The 17,054-nt window shown below is 44.8% G+C and overlaps 1 protein-coding gene across 2 annotated transcripts in view; it reads left to right on the top strand.

Annotated features, from left to right (window-relative positions):
• The window catches only part of LHFPL2 (LHFPL tetraspan subfamily member 2), a 136,908-nt gene that overhangs the window by 67,330 nt on the left and 52,524 nt on the right, over positions 1-17,054 (top strand). The gene's annotated exons all lie outside the window — the stretch shown is intronic.

Here is a 17,054-nt window from a genome sequence, read left to right as displayed (position 1 = left end):
TTCGAACAAGTAGATCATGCCAAAGCTACACTGGTCTGATTTTTCTTTGCACTGGGTAGAGCGGGCTGAAGCCATGCTGGCCCAAACTTTCCTCTTCATGTTGGGCAGACAAGGATAGCCCTGTTGGCCAGATCCAACCACATTGTGGGCTGGATCCAACCACATTGTGGGCTGGATCCGGCCCACGGGCCTTGAGTTTGACATCCCTGCGTTAGGGGCTTTAAAGGTCATAACCAACCCTTGAACTGCATTCTGCCAGTGAAATTGGCAGAGTAGAAGTGTAATATGGGACATCTTAGGACCCCCAAACATTGTTCTCATTGTTGCACTTTGTACACCAGCTGAAGCTTCTGAATGGACTTCAAGCGTAGCCCCAGGTAGAGTGCATTGCAATAGTCCACGTGAGTGATAACCAGGACTTGAGTAACTGAGTGCAGGTAGTCGTGATCCAGGGACATAGGTGCATAGACTTTATAGATATTTTTTTAGAAAAATAAAAAAAAATCTGTAAATCAGTGCTTGCTTGAGACTGGACCTGCGAAAGAAAAAAGAGAGAATTTAATAGGAGAATGGGAAGTAGTAGCAGTTACCACTTTGCCTTCTGCTAAATGGATCTAGACACATCTGGCTGTACTAATTATAGTCCCTATTTTTGTAAGAGCACAGCCTTCCCTCTGTGTGGTTTTGATTTTGTGAGAGTGCTCATCTTATACTGATAACAAGAAAAAAAATACCTCTGTTCGAGATTGTAGTCAATATCCAATACAGTGTTCCCTCGATTTTCGCGGGGGATGCATTCTGAGACCGCCCGCGAAAGTCGAATTTCTGCAAAGTAGAGATGCGGAAGTAAATACACTATTTTTGGCTATGAACAGTGTCACAAGCCTTCCCTTAACACTTTAAACCCCTAAATTACAATTTCCCATTCCCTTAGCAACCATTTAGATTATTACTCACCATGTTTATTTATTAAAGTTTATTAAAAAAATATTTATTAAAGGTGGACGAAAGTTTGGCGATAACATATGACGTCGTCGGGCAGGAAAAACCATGGTATAGGGGAAAAAACCGCAAAGTATTTTTTAATTAATATTTTTGAAAAACCGTGGTATAGACTTTTCGCAAAGTTCGAACCCGCAAAAATCAAGGGAACACTGTATTTTTAATCATATCATGCAAATGTCAATATGAAGTAGGAGCCCTTGTAGACATTTGTATTCTTTACATAGATCTTTTCATTTTTGTAAACCTGCTGCAAATACTCTTGATTGGATCTCTCCAAATTCTACTACCTAAACCAGGGTTGTCAAACTGGTGGTCTCTGGGCAGAATGTATCGCGCGCAGGCCACGCCCACCCCAACTCCGCAAATGGGAAAACGTTGTGAAATGTGATGTGATGACAAGTTTGACACCTATGACCTAGACTTTGGTTGTTTTTTTTAGATATTTATCCTGCCCATTTTTTTCACACCCAACTCAAGGTGGAAAACATACCACAATAAATACCCAGAGTAACTGATCCAAAAATCAACAAGCAGCTTTCATGTCTCAGGCTTCAACTCTCTCTTGGTCTCTAGTCCAACATCTTAGCCATTGCACCATCTGCATTTCAATTGATTGCATTATATGAGCTATTGATGATTAATTCAAGGTCATCATTTTGGCCAACTCTATTTAGTTCCCCTCATGGTCATGAATTGGATTTCAAAGAGAGTCCTTCCTTCATAGATGGTCCATCTGCTTTACTAAATGCCCAGCTGTAGACATGAGACACCCCTCTCCCTCACCCCACTTTCCCCATCGCTTTCTGCAATAACAGGTATAATTGTAGCAGGTTCCTGAGAAGCAATCTGATTAGCAGATGTTTAAAGGGGATGTTTTCAGCAGGTTCTTGGTGTGAAGTGGTAATTTGAGAGATCTTGTGCATGGGCTTGCTGAGATCTGATTGATGGGCTGTCTGCCTTTGACTCAGCTTTGGGAATTACATCATTTCCATAGCCCCCAACTGTTTCCCTACTCCATTGAGGCCAGGTGGAAATATTTATATGGAGAGCAGCCAAGTACCATTTGTACAGCTGGAAGGCTGCTTTTCCCATAACCAAGACAGAATACAACTCCTCCTTTTTCACAAGACACATACCAGCTGCATATCTGTTCAGGCCCATTATCTTAGGAAAGCATACAGTTTTGGCAATTAAAGAGAGAAGGGGATTTACTGTGTTTTGTCTGCAATCTCTTCTGATAAGTCATCATTGTTCCATTGCATAAATTACCCTAGAACAATGATGGCTTGGGTGCCAAAAGGGTTGTGCACATGCACCCATAATGCAATGCCCTTCGCCTGTGTATGCACACTATCCCGGCTCTACCCCTGTACTGCCCTTGCGCAGGCGCAAAACCCCCCTACACTGCCCTACCCGCACATGTGCACTGGCCTCACTGAAGCCTTCGGACTTCCTGTAGGCCCATTGGGCTGATTTTTGCTCTTCCCAGGTTTCAGGAAAGCTTCCTTGAAGCCTTGGGGATGGCGAAAAATGGGCCAACGGCCGAAAATAAACCCAAAAATCAGCTGGCCAGCGCGCACATTCACGCTGGAGCTGACATAGGGCAACGCTTTGCGTGCCCTCAGATATGGCTCCACGTGCCACGGGTTCACCATCACCGCCCTAGATTATTCCTATTCTATTTGAAAAGTAATAATTGGGATCTCTGGCAAATGACACTAAATTTGATTTCATCTCCTTTGTTTAAAAAAGTTATGTTCAGCAACATAGCAGATCCTGCTATTCTCCGTACTGAAGGAGCGGGTCCAGCAGTCACATGGGTTGCTCATGTCCAATCCGGTGGAACTGAGCCTAGCGTTAAAAAAGCTTGCTGGATCCGCCCCTTCCCCAGAATTCGCTCAGTTCTCGCATCCTGCGGTTGTATTGTGATAGCTTGTTCAACATTCTAACACCTTCCCTTCGATCTTTTCTTCAAAAGTAGTAAGAATTGTTTATCCTTATTTGTTTACTTGCACTAATAGCGCCAGCCGTTTGCGGCTCGGCTTTTTTCCCTTGGGAGAAGTTGCGGTTTCGTTTTCCCACGGCTTTCTTTGCCGTTTACGATCCCCGCTGCCGCTTGTGGATTCTTTTAATCCTTTGGCCTGGAGGTCTTTGTGCAAGTATTGCTTCATTGATTTAGTACTATTGTTAAAGGGCTTAAGAAATACCTCCTGCGGAGTGAGACGCTTGTTCTAGTCTCCTGGACTTAGTCGATCGCTTCCCCTTTAAGATTTCTATTACGGAGCGATTTTTCGGCGCGAAGGCCTTCGCGCCTTTTTTAATCTAGGCCTCTCGTGTTGGCCTTCTGCCAGCCGCGTAGGCCTCAGTCCACCGCTCGGATCCCGGAGTGGGCTTTGGGACGCTCAGGCTTAATTCTCCACCGGCTAAGCCTCCAACCAGAGTGCCTTGGTTACTTTAATTAAAGTTTAGGGAGGCTAGCCACGCTGTATTTGGGGACACGAACTCTGGGTTTGCCCAGATTGCCCTCAAGTCTCAGCAGCTCCGAGGCCTAGGAGCAGGATCCTTTCCTCTTGGGAAGTCTTTAAAATTCTTCTCCCTAATCATCCAGTTTATTTGGCTCAGCCTTGTCTTCTGTTAATTGTCAGACTATGGCTACTTTTCCCAAGAGAGGCACCACTCAAGGTCCCAGAGAGGCCAGGCCTACAGGCGATGAGATTACCAGTATTCCCCAGGCCTCGACCTCCTCTTCTTCAGGGGCCCGCCCCTTGACCAAAGTCACCAGGGCTGAGAAGAGAAGGGACCAAGCCCTACAAAAACTTCATGACAAATCAGCAAAGCGTTTGAAAGTACAGGCCCAAGTACTCAGTAGTCATGACCCCCCAGAGGCTCCTAATCTGCCTTCTTCTGGGGTCACTGTGTTATCTCTGGATGAGCCAAACCTAGACAGACCCCAACCTAACCTATGGGGATTAGGTCCAGAGGAACCAGATATTATTGAAGATTCCCCCCAGCCAGGATCCTCCCAGGCTTTCAGGGATTCATCTGCCATTCCTGCTGATATTTCCAGTTTACCTCCTGAATTTCAATCTATTTTTTCTGTGTTATCCAAGGCCATTGATGCTAAACTCTCTACCATCAATGTGCCCTCCTTACCTCCTCCACCTCCTCGTTCCTCCCACCCCTTGGGTTCTTCCCCAATGGTTAGAGCTCCTATTCAGGATGAATCAGATTCCTCTCAGGACGAATATGAGGATATGGAAGAGGATGAGGATCCCTTTCAAGGTCTCTCAGATGATGAGGAATCCCAAATAAAGGTTCCTTCTCCAATTACTATTTTTCCCTCTCAATTGTTCAAATCTCTCCTCCTCAAAGCTAGAATTTCTACGGGATTGGCGGCCCAGGAGAAACAGGCCTCCACATCCACTGATCCCCCGGAGGAGAACTTACCTTACTTCACAGAGGAACAGGAGGATAACGAGGTAATTCCTATGCCTAAATTGTTTAAAGATGCCTTACTTAAGCAGTGGGATTTCCCAGCCTCTGGGCTTAATCCCACAACCAAGGACAAAAAGTTGTACAAACTTTCCTCTTCCTATGAGGAGCTCCTATCTTTTCCTAAACCGGATGAACCTGTCAAGATCCTTCACTCGGCGGCTGCCGTGCCAGGCGAAGCAGAGGAGGTCCTCCGCCCAGAGGACAAGCGGATTGAACAGATGCTCAAAAGAGGATTCACCGCAGATTCCTGGGCCATTAAAAGTTCCGCAGCGGCTTCCTTTTTCTCCAGAGCCATGCTTCTGTGGCTTCGCCAATTTCAACAGCATATTCCTCCCGATGACTTGAGAGGTCAACAAGACTTCAACAAGGTATTTGCAGCTGCTCAGTACGTGGCTGATGCCACTTTACAATCTACCAGATTTGCTGCCAAGTCTATTGCAGCTTCTACAACGGCAAGAAGACTCCTATGGCTTCGCCCTTGGCAAGCAGGTGTACGTCAGAAGTGGCAGTTATCTCTGGGACCCTTGAAGCGCGACCTTCTTTTCGGGGATCTTCTGGATCCACTCCTCACGGAAACCACGGACAAGAAGAAGGTATTGGGTCCAACCACCAAAAAGGCCACCAAAATGCAGTCCTTTCGTCGCCCAGGGCGTCAACAAGATCAAGCGGCTTCCTATCAGAGAACCCCAGGTCAGTATTCCCCCCGCTTTCGTTCCCAAGGTAGGAACTCCAGGGGCAGAGGTTTTCGCTTCCAAAGGGGAGCGTCCTCTAATAGGGCTTCAAAAAAACCTAGATGGTAGTTCTTCCTCGATTCCCATAGGTGGCCGCCTAGCCTATTTCGCCTCTAATTGGCGTCTCACCTCCAAGGACCCCTGGGTCATTGACACTGTTCAAAAAGGCCTTCTTTTAGAATTTACTTCTCCCCCCCCTAAACGTTTTATTTCCTGCCCTTCTCTCAGGTCTTCCTCAGATTGTAATCGTATGGAGGAAGCCATTTCCCACTTATTGTCCATCAGAGCCATTCAACCGGTTCCCCCCGGTCAGAAGGGCCTAGGTTTTTATTCCATCCTATTTATGGTTCCAAAATCCTCCGGAGGTTGGAGAGCTATTTTGGATTTAAAGAAGCTGAACCTATTCATCAAATATAGGAAGTTTAAGATGCACTCCTTATCATCCATTTTGGCCGCCATCCACCCGGGAGATTTCATGGTTTCTTTAGACCTCACTGAGGCCTACCTCCATATTCCTATAGCCAAATGCCACAGAAAATTTTTACGTTTCTCCTTTCAGGGCAGGCATTTCCAGTATAGGGCCATGCCATTTGGCCTTTCCTCGGCCCCTCGGGTCTTTACAAAGCTCTTGGGGTCCCTGGCGGCCTATATCCGGGCGTCACCCATCCACATTTTATGTTACCTTGATGATATTTTAGTTCATGGGAACTCCCTAGAGAAAGTGAAAGCAGACCTTTCTGTCACCATGTCGGTTCTACAGGACCATGGGTTTTCCATCAACTTTGACAAAAGTCACCTCCAACCTTCCACATCCATTTTACACCTGGGATCCATTATTAATTCAGAAGCTTCCCAGGTCTTTCTTTCTCCTGAGAGAAAGATCAGTATAGGGGAGTTAATTTCTCGCATTTTATCTCAACCTTCAGTTTCCATAGTATCCCTGTCCTCCCTTTTGGGGAAGATGGTGTCGTGCATAGGCATCATTCCTTGGGCTCGCCTTCATGCTAGGGAACTACAGTGGCTCCTATTACCCTTTCAGAGATCGGGGCACAGCAACTCAAGCCGTCGCATTGTCATCCCACCAATTGTTCGCAGATCCTTCAAGTGGTGGAAGTCTCCGGCCATGGACAAAGGATCCCCTTTCAGGTGCCCGGATCAATTTGTCATCACCACAGACGCCAGTCTATCGGGATGGGGCGCCCACACCCAGGGGATGATAGCCCAGGGCACGTGGTCCCCGGAGGAAGCTTCCAAGCCAATCAATTGGCTAGAGTTAAGAGCCGTCTCCCTGGCTCTGAAGCAATTCTCTCCTCGCATCCCCAACCGGCACGTTCTCATTCTCACCGACAACATCGCCACGAAAAGCCATATCTGCAGACAGGGGGGCACGAGATCCAAGGCCCTCATGAGGGAGGCCCTCAAGTTAGGCCTTTGGGCGGAAAAACATCTTCGGTCGCTCCTAGCCGACCACATCTCGGGGAGCCTCAACGTCCAGGCGGATTGGCTATCTCGAGCAACGATAGACCCCGGAGAGTGGAATCTCCATCAAGACCTGTTCCATCAAATCAGCCTCAGATTCGGCCTACCAGTTCTGGATCTCTTCGCGACCAATGCGAACGCCCAACTCCCTCGCTTTTTTTCCAGATTTCCATCCCCGGGAGCGGAAGCAATCAATGCCCTCCGGAGCCCATGGCCTCCAGGCCTACTCTACGCATTCCCTCCAATTCCAATTCTCCCGGACGTGATTCACAAGGTCCTCACCGAGAGGGCCCGAGTAATCCTAATCGCCCCTCATTGGCCCCGCCGGCCCTGGTTCGCGGATCTCCAACAGTTGTCCGTCCAGGACCCTTGGCGACTCCCCGTTTCGGGGGATATGCTGCGGCAGGGGGCCTCATTCCATCCAGACCCGGAGTGGTTCCACCTCACCGCCTGGCTGTTATCAGGAGAGACCTAGAACTGCGTGGACACGACCCCGATACAGTGGAGGTCATCTTAAAGGCCAGAAGGGGTTCGACCAATCGAATCTACGACCATACGTGGTCCAAGTTTCACCAGTGGTGTCTACAGGAGGGTCTCTCTCCCCTGTGCATCCCCATACACAGGATCATTTCCTTCCTTATGCAAGGTTTCCATAAAGGACTTTCCACCAGCACCCTCCGGCGTCATCTGGCGGCCATTTCCTCTGTCCTAGCGGGGCCCCGCAGACAGCCTCTCCGTTCCTTTCCAGAAGTTCAGGAATTCCTCAAGGGTATAGCCAACCTCAGACCTTCCAAGGTCCACAGGTATCCATCCTGGGATTTGCCACGGGTTCTCCATTCCCTCACGCAGGCACCATACGAACCCTTAAAATCGGCGTCCCTCAGGTACCTATCCTTTAAAGTGGCATTCCTGGTGGCTATTACCTCTGCCCGACGCATTTCGGAGTTGGCTGCCCTCTCAATCAGGCAGGACCTCTGCCAATTTCATCAGGACAAGGTAGTCTTGCGACTGGACCCCACCTTCTTACCCAAGGTCAGTTCCATGTTCCACAGAACCCAGGATATTGTCTTACCTTCCTTCTGCCTCCAACGGGACCACCCCTTAGCAATTAGATGGCACACCCTGGATCTCATTAGAGCGCTGAGGATCTATATCCAACGCACAGGACCCTTTCGGAGGTCAGAAGCACTTTTTATAGCCTATCATCCCAGAGTCATGGGGGCCAAAGTGTCTTCTACAGTGATAGGCCGTTGGATCAGAGGGACTATATCTAAGGCCTACGAATTGGTCGCCCTCTCAGTTCCAAGGAACATCACAGCGCATTCCACCAGGAGCGCAGCCACCTCGGCTGCTTGGGCGACTCAAGCCCCGTTGGAGGAGGTCTGCAAAGCAGCCACTTGGGCCTCGCCAAATTCCTTCATCAGGCACTACAAAATTGATTCTTACGCCTCAGCGGACGCTGCCTTCGGCAGAAGGGTACTCCAATCCGTTATCTCTCACGATAGCAATCTAATCCCACCCTAGGGACCATCTATTGGGTATGTCCCATGTGACTGCTGGACCCGCTCCTTCAGTACGGAGAATAGGCGTTGATTGCTTACCTGAACGCCTCTTCTCGTACGGTGAGCGGGTACAGCAGTCACTTCCCGCCCTTGTATGTGTCTTCTATTCTGTCTATAACCTTTCTTTCCTCTAACAATGAGAGTTGAACACTAAAGAGCTTCACATCTGAGCCTAGTCTACGGATTCGCGAATTCTGGGGAAGGGGCGGATCCAGCAAGCTTTTTTAACACTAGGCTCAGTTCCACCGGATTGGACATGAGCAACCCATGTGACTGCTGTACCCGCTCACCGTACGAGAAGAGGCGTTCAGGTAAGCAATCAACGCCTATTTTCTGTATAACATGCTTTTAGGTACATTACCTCCTATCCTAACATGTAATTGTTGTACAGTAATACCTCGTCTTACGAACTTAATTGGTTCCGGAAGTAGGTTCGTAACGCGAAAAGTTCGTAAGACGAAACATTGTTTCCCATAGGAAACAATGCAAAAGCGATTAATGCGTGCAAAAAGAAAAAAAATGGCAAAATGGCGCTCCGCTGGGCACCGCCACCTGGCTGTCACCTTTTAAAACAGCCGTGGGGCTTCTCGGCGTTCTCCCGAACCCGAACTTTTTGGGTTTGGGTTCAGGAGGGTGCTGAGAAGCGCCGCCGCCCGGCTGTCACCTTCTGAAACAGCCGGGGGGCTTCTCGGCATTCTTCGTGATGTCAAATCTCCACCCATGGAATTCCCTATTGGGATTCCCCACCTCCTTTCCAGCCTCCAGATCGGCCGAAACATTCTGAAACAGCCGGGCACTTCTCGGCAGCCTCCGGAACCCAAACCCGAATTTCCGGGTTTGGCGTTCGGGAGAACGCCGAGAAGCCCCCCGGCTGTTTCAGAAGGTGACAGCCGGGTGGCGGCGCCCAGTGGAGCGCCATTTTGCGATCTGCGGTGGGTTCATAAGCCGAAAAAAGTTTGTAAGAAGAGGCTAAAAATTTCCGAGCTCCAGGTTCGTATCACGAGGGGTTCGTATCATGAGGGGTTCGTTTCACGAGGGGTCCATATCACGAGGGGTTCGAATCATGAGGTACCACTGTACGTTGTTCTGGGGGTTTTAATATTTGTATGTGATTTTACTGTTGTATGCTACCTTGAATCCGTTAGGAGAAGGGCGGCTTATAAATTTAAACAAGCAAACAAACAAACAAACCTGACTTGTAGCCAGCTTTTTCTGGGCTCAGAAGGGAGCAAGTCCAGTTAATACTTCCTGGTAGTTCCAGGACTATATATTCTTAGTCAGAAATGTTTTTTTTTAAGTTCCACAAGAAATCAGCAGAAAATATGTTCCATATTACTACCAAAAAGACTAAGTGGATAAATCTGTAAATTGACTTGGAAGTGTAGGAATATTTAATTTTTAAATTGTTATATCTCAAGTAACTAATATGTCTATTAACTAAATGGATCGTGATAAAAAGTGTCTTTTCAACCCTAACAAGACTGTTTCTGAAATAGGAACTGCATTGTAGTTTTAAAAAACCAGCTCTTCTCATTTATTCAAAGTTGTTTTTAACGTATCTGGAAAGTTTGCTAAGTAAGCAGAAAGTATTATTTTATTTTGGCAGTGGTTTCATTTGGCTTCCACATTCAATGCTAGCTAAAGTTATTGAAGAGATTCTTCAGTAACTAAATATTGAATATTAAGAAGTGTCTGTATAATATTCCTCATTCTATATTTGCCACAACTAACCAACTTTATTTGTATAAAGTGTGATTGACTGGGGAACAAAATGTTAGATTAAAGAAAAATATAAATATGGAGGGGGGGTGTCTCCCAAAGCTTTACTCTTTTCCAATGCGTTTTAACATATAAACATTGCATATTATTCACACAATCCTGAGAGTCTGTGAATATATTCTGCATTACTTAAATGAAAACAGGAACGCAAGGCCTTCTTTGTTTCCCGTACTAGTGCTGACAACATTGTCTGCTGTCGACTCATGTGTTTTGTCTACATTCTCCAGCATGAGGCTTATTTGAACTTCAGGCATTATGGCTGAAATAGCTGGCCTTAAGTTTGAACTTCCTCGTTTTTTCCATCTGTCACTTTTTTCTTAACAATTGGGTGGTCTCGACACTTTAAACTGGAAAACTCTTTTTCAGCTACAGTGGAACCCCGACATAAGAGCTGCTCTACTTAAGAGCAACTCGAGATAAGAGCTGGGAGGGGAGAGATATTTTTGTTCTACTTACAAGCCCAAATTCGAGATACAAGCGCCAAGGAGCTGTCTCCTGAAGCCAAACGCTAACTTCCGCGTTCGGCTTCAGGAGACAGCTGCGAAGCGGCGCGCGTGTTTTAAAAGGTTGCAGCCGGCCTGGGGGGCTCGGGGGGGTGCTTGCAGCTTTCTTTCTTGCTCTTTTTCTTTCTCTCTTTTACCTTCCCTTCCTCTATTTCTTCTTTTCTTTCTCCTTCCCACCTTCTTCCCTCCCTCCCTCCCTTCACTCATTCCTCTCTTACTCTCCCCTTTCATAAGTTTCCTTGCTTCCTTCCTCTGTTCCTGTCCCTTCCCCCTTTCTTTCTTTCTTTCTTTCTTTCTTTCTTTCTTTCTTTCTTGCTCTTTTTCTTTCTCTCTTTTACCTTCCCTTCCTCTATTTCTTCTTTTCTTTCTCCTTCCCACCTTCTTCCCTCCCTCCCTCCCTTCACTCATTCCTCTCTTACTCTCCCCTTTCATAAGTTTCCTTGCTTCCTTCCTCTGTTCCTGTCCCTTCCCTCTTTCCTTCCTTCCTTCCCACCCTCCGTCCATTCATTCACCCATTCCTCTCTTGATCGCTTAAAGCCGGTCCCTGGTGCAAAAAGGGTTGGGGACCTTTGTCCTACAGGATTGGGTGGCAGAGAAGTTGAACATATGTAAATTTAAAAGTTTAAGAAAGTTTACAAGTTAAGTGAAAGAAACTTCATTATTCATTTATATGTACATGTACATTTCTTCATTAAAAACATGTCTTTCTGCATAATTTAGACTAACTTTGTGAGTTTTTTGAGGGCTGGAACCAATTAAAATTATTTACATTAATTCCTATGGGGAAAAGTCATTCGAGATAAGAGCTGCTCGACTTAAGAGCCCAGGTCCGGAACGAATTAAACTCGTATCTCGAGGTACCACTGTATTTTGTTTGTTAGCCTTTGTTTCTTTCTAGACAAATATTGATATCATTTGCTGAGTATTTGAGCATTTCACCCGTTTAAAATTACTATAAGTTTTTTCTTTGTTTTCACTTGTCTGTCCTGGAGAAGGTGTAGATAAACTGAATCTAATGTTTTATTTGCACAAATTTTACCTAATGATAAAAATAAATTAAATTTTATCTTTATCTGATGTTTTATTTGTACAAATTACCACCCTATAATTGTTTTGACAAAATAAATAAATAAATAAATAAAATAAAAATAAGTACCGTTTTATCTTTTAAAAGTGAGATTAATCTTACAGGGCTATGCTGTTCATAGATTCAGTTCAAATATGTTCAAACAAACTTTATAATGTGGATAGTTAGGGAGGAGAATGGAAGGCCTATATAGCGCCCCCAACAGTCACACATAGTTACCCCCCCCCCCCCGACATCACTGCAAATTGGGTGGTCACAGTGTTCCACAGTCACATGACCACAATTCGCTATGAGCTTTTTTACTAGTTTCTGGCATCCAGCACCGAATTCAATTGGGGTTCTTTAATGATCATACTATTCGCTTAACAACCCTCATAAAAAAGACCAGGAAATTACTTCTGGTCATGTGGCTGCCTCAATTTACAACCACAACGACTTAAGGTAGTAATTCAGGTTTAAGTTAAGGACTAGCTGGCATCAGAAGCTCCTAAGGCAGTGATGATGAATCTTTTTCTCGTTGTGTGCCAAAAGCATGCTCGCGTTCCAGCAACCTTAATGCAATGCAGCCATGCACTCCCCCGTGCCTCCTGAACATATGCACATGCCCCTCCAATGTCCCCCTTGCCCCACTGTGCATGTGTGCGTGACTGCCTCCACCCATCATTTTGGGCCTAGCATGCTCCCTGCAGCCTCCTGGGACCAAAAATGGGTCATGGTGGGCCTGCCACACCCCCATGGTCCAATTTGGGCCTAACACGTGTCCCTGCAACCTCCTGCGACCAAAAACGGGTCATGGCGGGCCTGCCATGCCCCCATGCTCCATTTTGGGCCTAGCACGCCTCCCTGAAGCCTCCTGGGACCAAAAATTGGCCATTGGGGGGGCTACTGCACCCCCACACCCAGTTTGGGCCTAGCAAGCCTTCCTGCAGCCTCCTGGGGCCAAAAACAGGCTGGGGAGGCTGCCACTCCCCCCCCCCATGCCCTGTTTTGGGCCTAGCAGGCCTCCCTTCTTTTACAGGTGTTATGTCTGCCTTGTATGCAGCTTTATTCCTCTTCTCCATTCTTTTGTCATGCATTTCCTGCCTCCCCAGGGTTTAACTCTATTTGCTCCTCTGAGGCACTTCCTGTTCCTGTTGAATATGTGTATTTTATATTCTCGATAGCTTGTATAGCGTTTTAACTGCATTTTGATTAAAACTGCTTGAAACACGTGCAGCCTCCTGGGATTAGAAACGCTCCCCCTGCCCCCCATGCATATGACACCTGTAATATATCAGACTAAGTCGGTCCGACTTCAATTAACTTTTTTATTTGCAAGTTAAACAATGGAATAGCGATGCGTAGCAATTACAGAACGAACGTAGAATACACAAACAAGAACACCTCAAAATCTTGACAGCTCTATTTATATAGCGGCCGTCAGTCCCAACAGCCAATCCAGACACAGGGAATTTCCCGCTGTTGTTGTCGCCCAATGCTGGGCGACTTCCCCATTGCTGGGGACATAACAACACCTGTCCCCATGTATGCCTCCTCTGCACACGTGCTTGTCTCCTCCATCCTGAAAATCAGCTGACCGGTGGGAGACATGAGCACGTGTATGCGTGATAGAGCTAAGCTGGATGACGGCTCAGGTGCCCGGAGAAAGGACATGCGCGGAAGCAAAAAACCCTCACTAGAACACAGGCACACCTGCGTCTCCGTGCATGATTCTGCTACCAGCACGGGCGCAGAAGCATAATTCCACTCGAACTCACGGTATCTCCAGAGCCACAGAGGGGAGCCCAATGAGGTGTTCCAGCTAGCAGCCCTGCACACGTTACATAAGTTTGCCATCACGATCCTAAGGCATCAAGGAAGACATTCCCCCAACCCTAGTCTCTCCTAGTTCATCCACAAGTGGAACCAATGTAGTTGCCATTCTGTGCCCTGGTCTGAAACCTGATTGTCAAAGGTCCACCTTTCTCTTCTTCTTCCTTCCACCCCTCTCCTCCTGAGGGTAGGAAGAAAGTCCCATGCAGTTTATTTGTGACAACTTTAATTCCCAAGATGAAAAACTTTTCTGCTATAGTTTTCTCTCCTGAGAACATTTTTTTATATTTTTCCTTGCCTTCCATCTTTTACACTATGTCTTTTTTGAGAAAATGCTGCCAGAACTATAGTAATTTTTCAAATGCAGCAATGCCAACAATGGGTACAAATGCACAAGACAGTATGATGCTGGGCACTTTATTTTAAAATTCCATCCCTTATTATTCTCAAAACGGAACAGCTGCTGAATCCTGGCCAACTGTAAATCAACAGATGGCCTTTGGGAGATAGAGGAAGATATTAACACGCTCAGTAGATCCCAACACACACACACGCACACGCGCACACAGGGAGAGAGAGAAAGGGAGGGAGAGAGAGAGAGAGAGAAAGGGGAAAACACTATTGCTTTTCCAGCTAAATTCAATTTCAATTCAATTCAATTTATTAGATTTGTATGCCGCCCCTCTCCGAAGACTCGGGGCGGCTCACAACAGTAATAAAAACAGTATAACAATGGAACAAATCTAATAATAAAATTATATTAAAAACCCCAACAATTTAAAACCATACAGCACATACATACCAAACATAAAATATAAGAAAGCCTGGGGGAGATGTCTTAATTCCCCCATGCCTGGCGATATAGGTGGGTCTTGAGTAACTTGCGAAAGACAACGAGGGTGGGGGCTGTTCTAATCTCCGGGGGGGAGTTGATTCCAGAGGGCCGGGGCCGCCACAGAGAAGGCCCTTCCCCTGGGGCCCGCCAAATGACATTGTTTGGTCGACGGGACCTGTAGAAGGCCAACTCTGTGGGACCTTATCGGCTGCTGGGATTCGTGCGGTAGAAGGCGGTTCCGGAGATTTTCTGGTCCAATGCCATGAAATATTTCTTTTTAGCCTTGAGAAACAATGAGCAAGAAAAATTTAAAACTTATGTAATAAATAAATAATGTCATTTATCAATTTTGGCATGTACATATAATGTAAAAGGGACACGGTGCCTCAGTGGCTAAGACGCTAAGCTTGTTGATCAGAAAGGTTGGCAGTTTGGCGGTTCAAATCCCTAGTACCACGTAATGGAGTGAGCTTCCATTTACTGGCCCCAGCTTCTGCCAACCTGGCAGTTTGAAAACATGTAACAATGCTAGTAGAAAAATATGGACCACCTTTGGTGGGACGGCGTTCCATGTGCCTTTGGCGTTTAGTCATGCTGTCCACATGACCACGGAGACGTCTAGAGTCGGGAACGACTAGCACATATTTGCAAGGGGAATCTTTACCTTTTAATATGTAATTTATATATGTGTGTGCACATATATGTATGTGTATGTGTATATATATAAAATTTCATATGATTATAGGTTTTTGTCCTCAGACTCGAAGACTAATAGATTTATTGTAGTTAAACACTTCAGTTGTCACTATTCATCCTTTAGAATTGTTGTGCTACACGTTTTTCCAGTGGATCGATCAACTACTATATTCAGAGAGAGTTCTACCCCCCTCTTTTCTCCTTTCCCACCACTTCCAAACAATTGTATTATTTTAAAAACACTTTGATTGTTCAGGACAATTCTTATTCTGAAATTTTTATCCTTAATAATGTGATTTCTGTCTTTCTACCTAAAGTAATTCTAATTAATGACTGTAAGTGTAAAATACAGTGTTCCCTTGATTTTCGTGGGGGATGTGTTCCGAGACCGCCCGCGAAAGTCGAATTTCCGCGAAGTAGAGATGCGGAAGTAAATACACCATTTTTGGCTATGAACAGTATCACAAGCCTTCCCTTAACACTTTAAACCCCTAAATTACCATTTCCCATTCCCTTAACAACCATTTACTCACCATTATTACTGGTACTCACCATTGAATAAGACACTTGGTGATTCTGATATTAATAAACATAATTATTTATTAACAATTATTTTTTTGTTACTTATTTGCAAAAAGTATTAGTTTGGCGATGATGTATGACATCATCATGCGGGAAAAACCATGGTATAGAAAAAAAACCGTGAAGTATTTTTTAATTAATATTTTTTTTAAAACCGTGGTATTCACGAAGTTCGCGGCTATTTGCGAAGTTCGAACCTGCGAAAATTGAGGGAACACTGTACAGTATAATCTTTAATATATGCTGTGGTTTTTCACAAGAGAAGAAAAAAAGGATTCACATTTTTTCCTTCTGAGGTTCCTTTGTAAAGATTGATGGATCTATTCCTATCTTCTGACCAATTGATCAGGATCCAAAGCTGACAGTGCAGTGAAGAAGGTGACAGTCTATTTACTCAGAAAGAGATTAGATTAGAAACAAGACACTGCCCTGTTTTCTCTGGAGAAGAGACAAGCCTAAATATGCTTTTTTGAGATACAAAGAATCTCTGTCCATGAAATTCAGTTTTAGAGATCCATAAAAAAACACATACCGTATGTTTCAGACTATAAGATGCATCGGAGTATAAGACGCACCTTAGTTTTGGGGGAAGAAAATAGCGGGTGTGGAAATCTATCTACCAGGTATTCATTTGGCTACTCTCCTTAGTCTGGTCAGTTTTAGCACATTATTTTATCCCCTGATTAGTGCTAAAAAAAAATCTTAGCAATGAAAAGAAGCGTACAAAGACTTAGGGCTAGAAAAAAACTTTGGAGGGAGTAGCAATGAAAAAATCCTGCAAAGCGGTAAGATGGTTAGCACCTCCTTAGGGTTGGGGGAAAAGGCTAAGATAAAGCTACATCTGAACTATAAGAGCACCCAAATTTTCAGCCTTTTTTTGGGGGTGGGGAAAGGTATGTTGTACACTCCGAAAAATACTATAGCGTGAAGGAATTGAAAGAAATCACAATTTTCTTCTTTGCTAAACAGACAATAGCTTACATTTATTATGTTGCATTTTATATTAGCCATATTAGTATGTTTTCAGAATTTATGCAACTTGCTTTACTAGTTTCTTATTTTTTGTGGCCAAATACTTTACTCAGTTACATTTCTGAATGTATGAACCTTTCTTTTAATTTTTATACACCGTGATCAGATATATTGTTTAGGTAATATCTTAGACTTTTATAGGATTTTAGGGACAATTCCTTGGCAGAATTTTTATTATTTGTGCTCAATCCTTTCCTATTTTCAAGGATTTTGTAGAACTGATGCTGATTTGCTGTAGACTGCACATTCTGTTGGAATTAAATTATTTCAGTTTTGCTATTTCAAATCTATTATTGTACTTGGTTACACACTCATATTTGAATTGAATTTGGCATTTTTCTCCACCATCAATTTATTTATTTATTTATTTATTTATTTATTTATTTATTTATTTATTTATTTATTTATTTATTTATTTATTTATTTATTTATTTATTTATTTATTTATTTATTTAT

This window comes from Erythrolamprus reginae, chromosome 2 (assembly GCF_031021105.1).
Source record: "Erythrolamprus reginae isolate rEryReg1 chromosome 2, rEryReg1.hap1, whole genome shotgun sequence".
In the NCBI taxonomy this organism is placed as follows: Eukaryota; Metazoa; Chordata; class Lepidosauria; order Squamata; family Dipsadidae; genus Erythrolamprus; species Erythrolamprus reginae.
The sequence above is the reverse complement of the archived record's forward strand: the minus strand, read 5'-3'. Positions and strand labels throughout refer to the sequence as shown.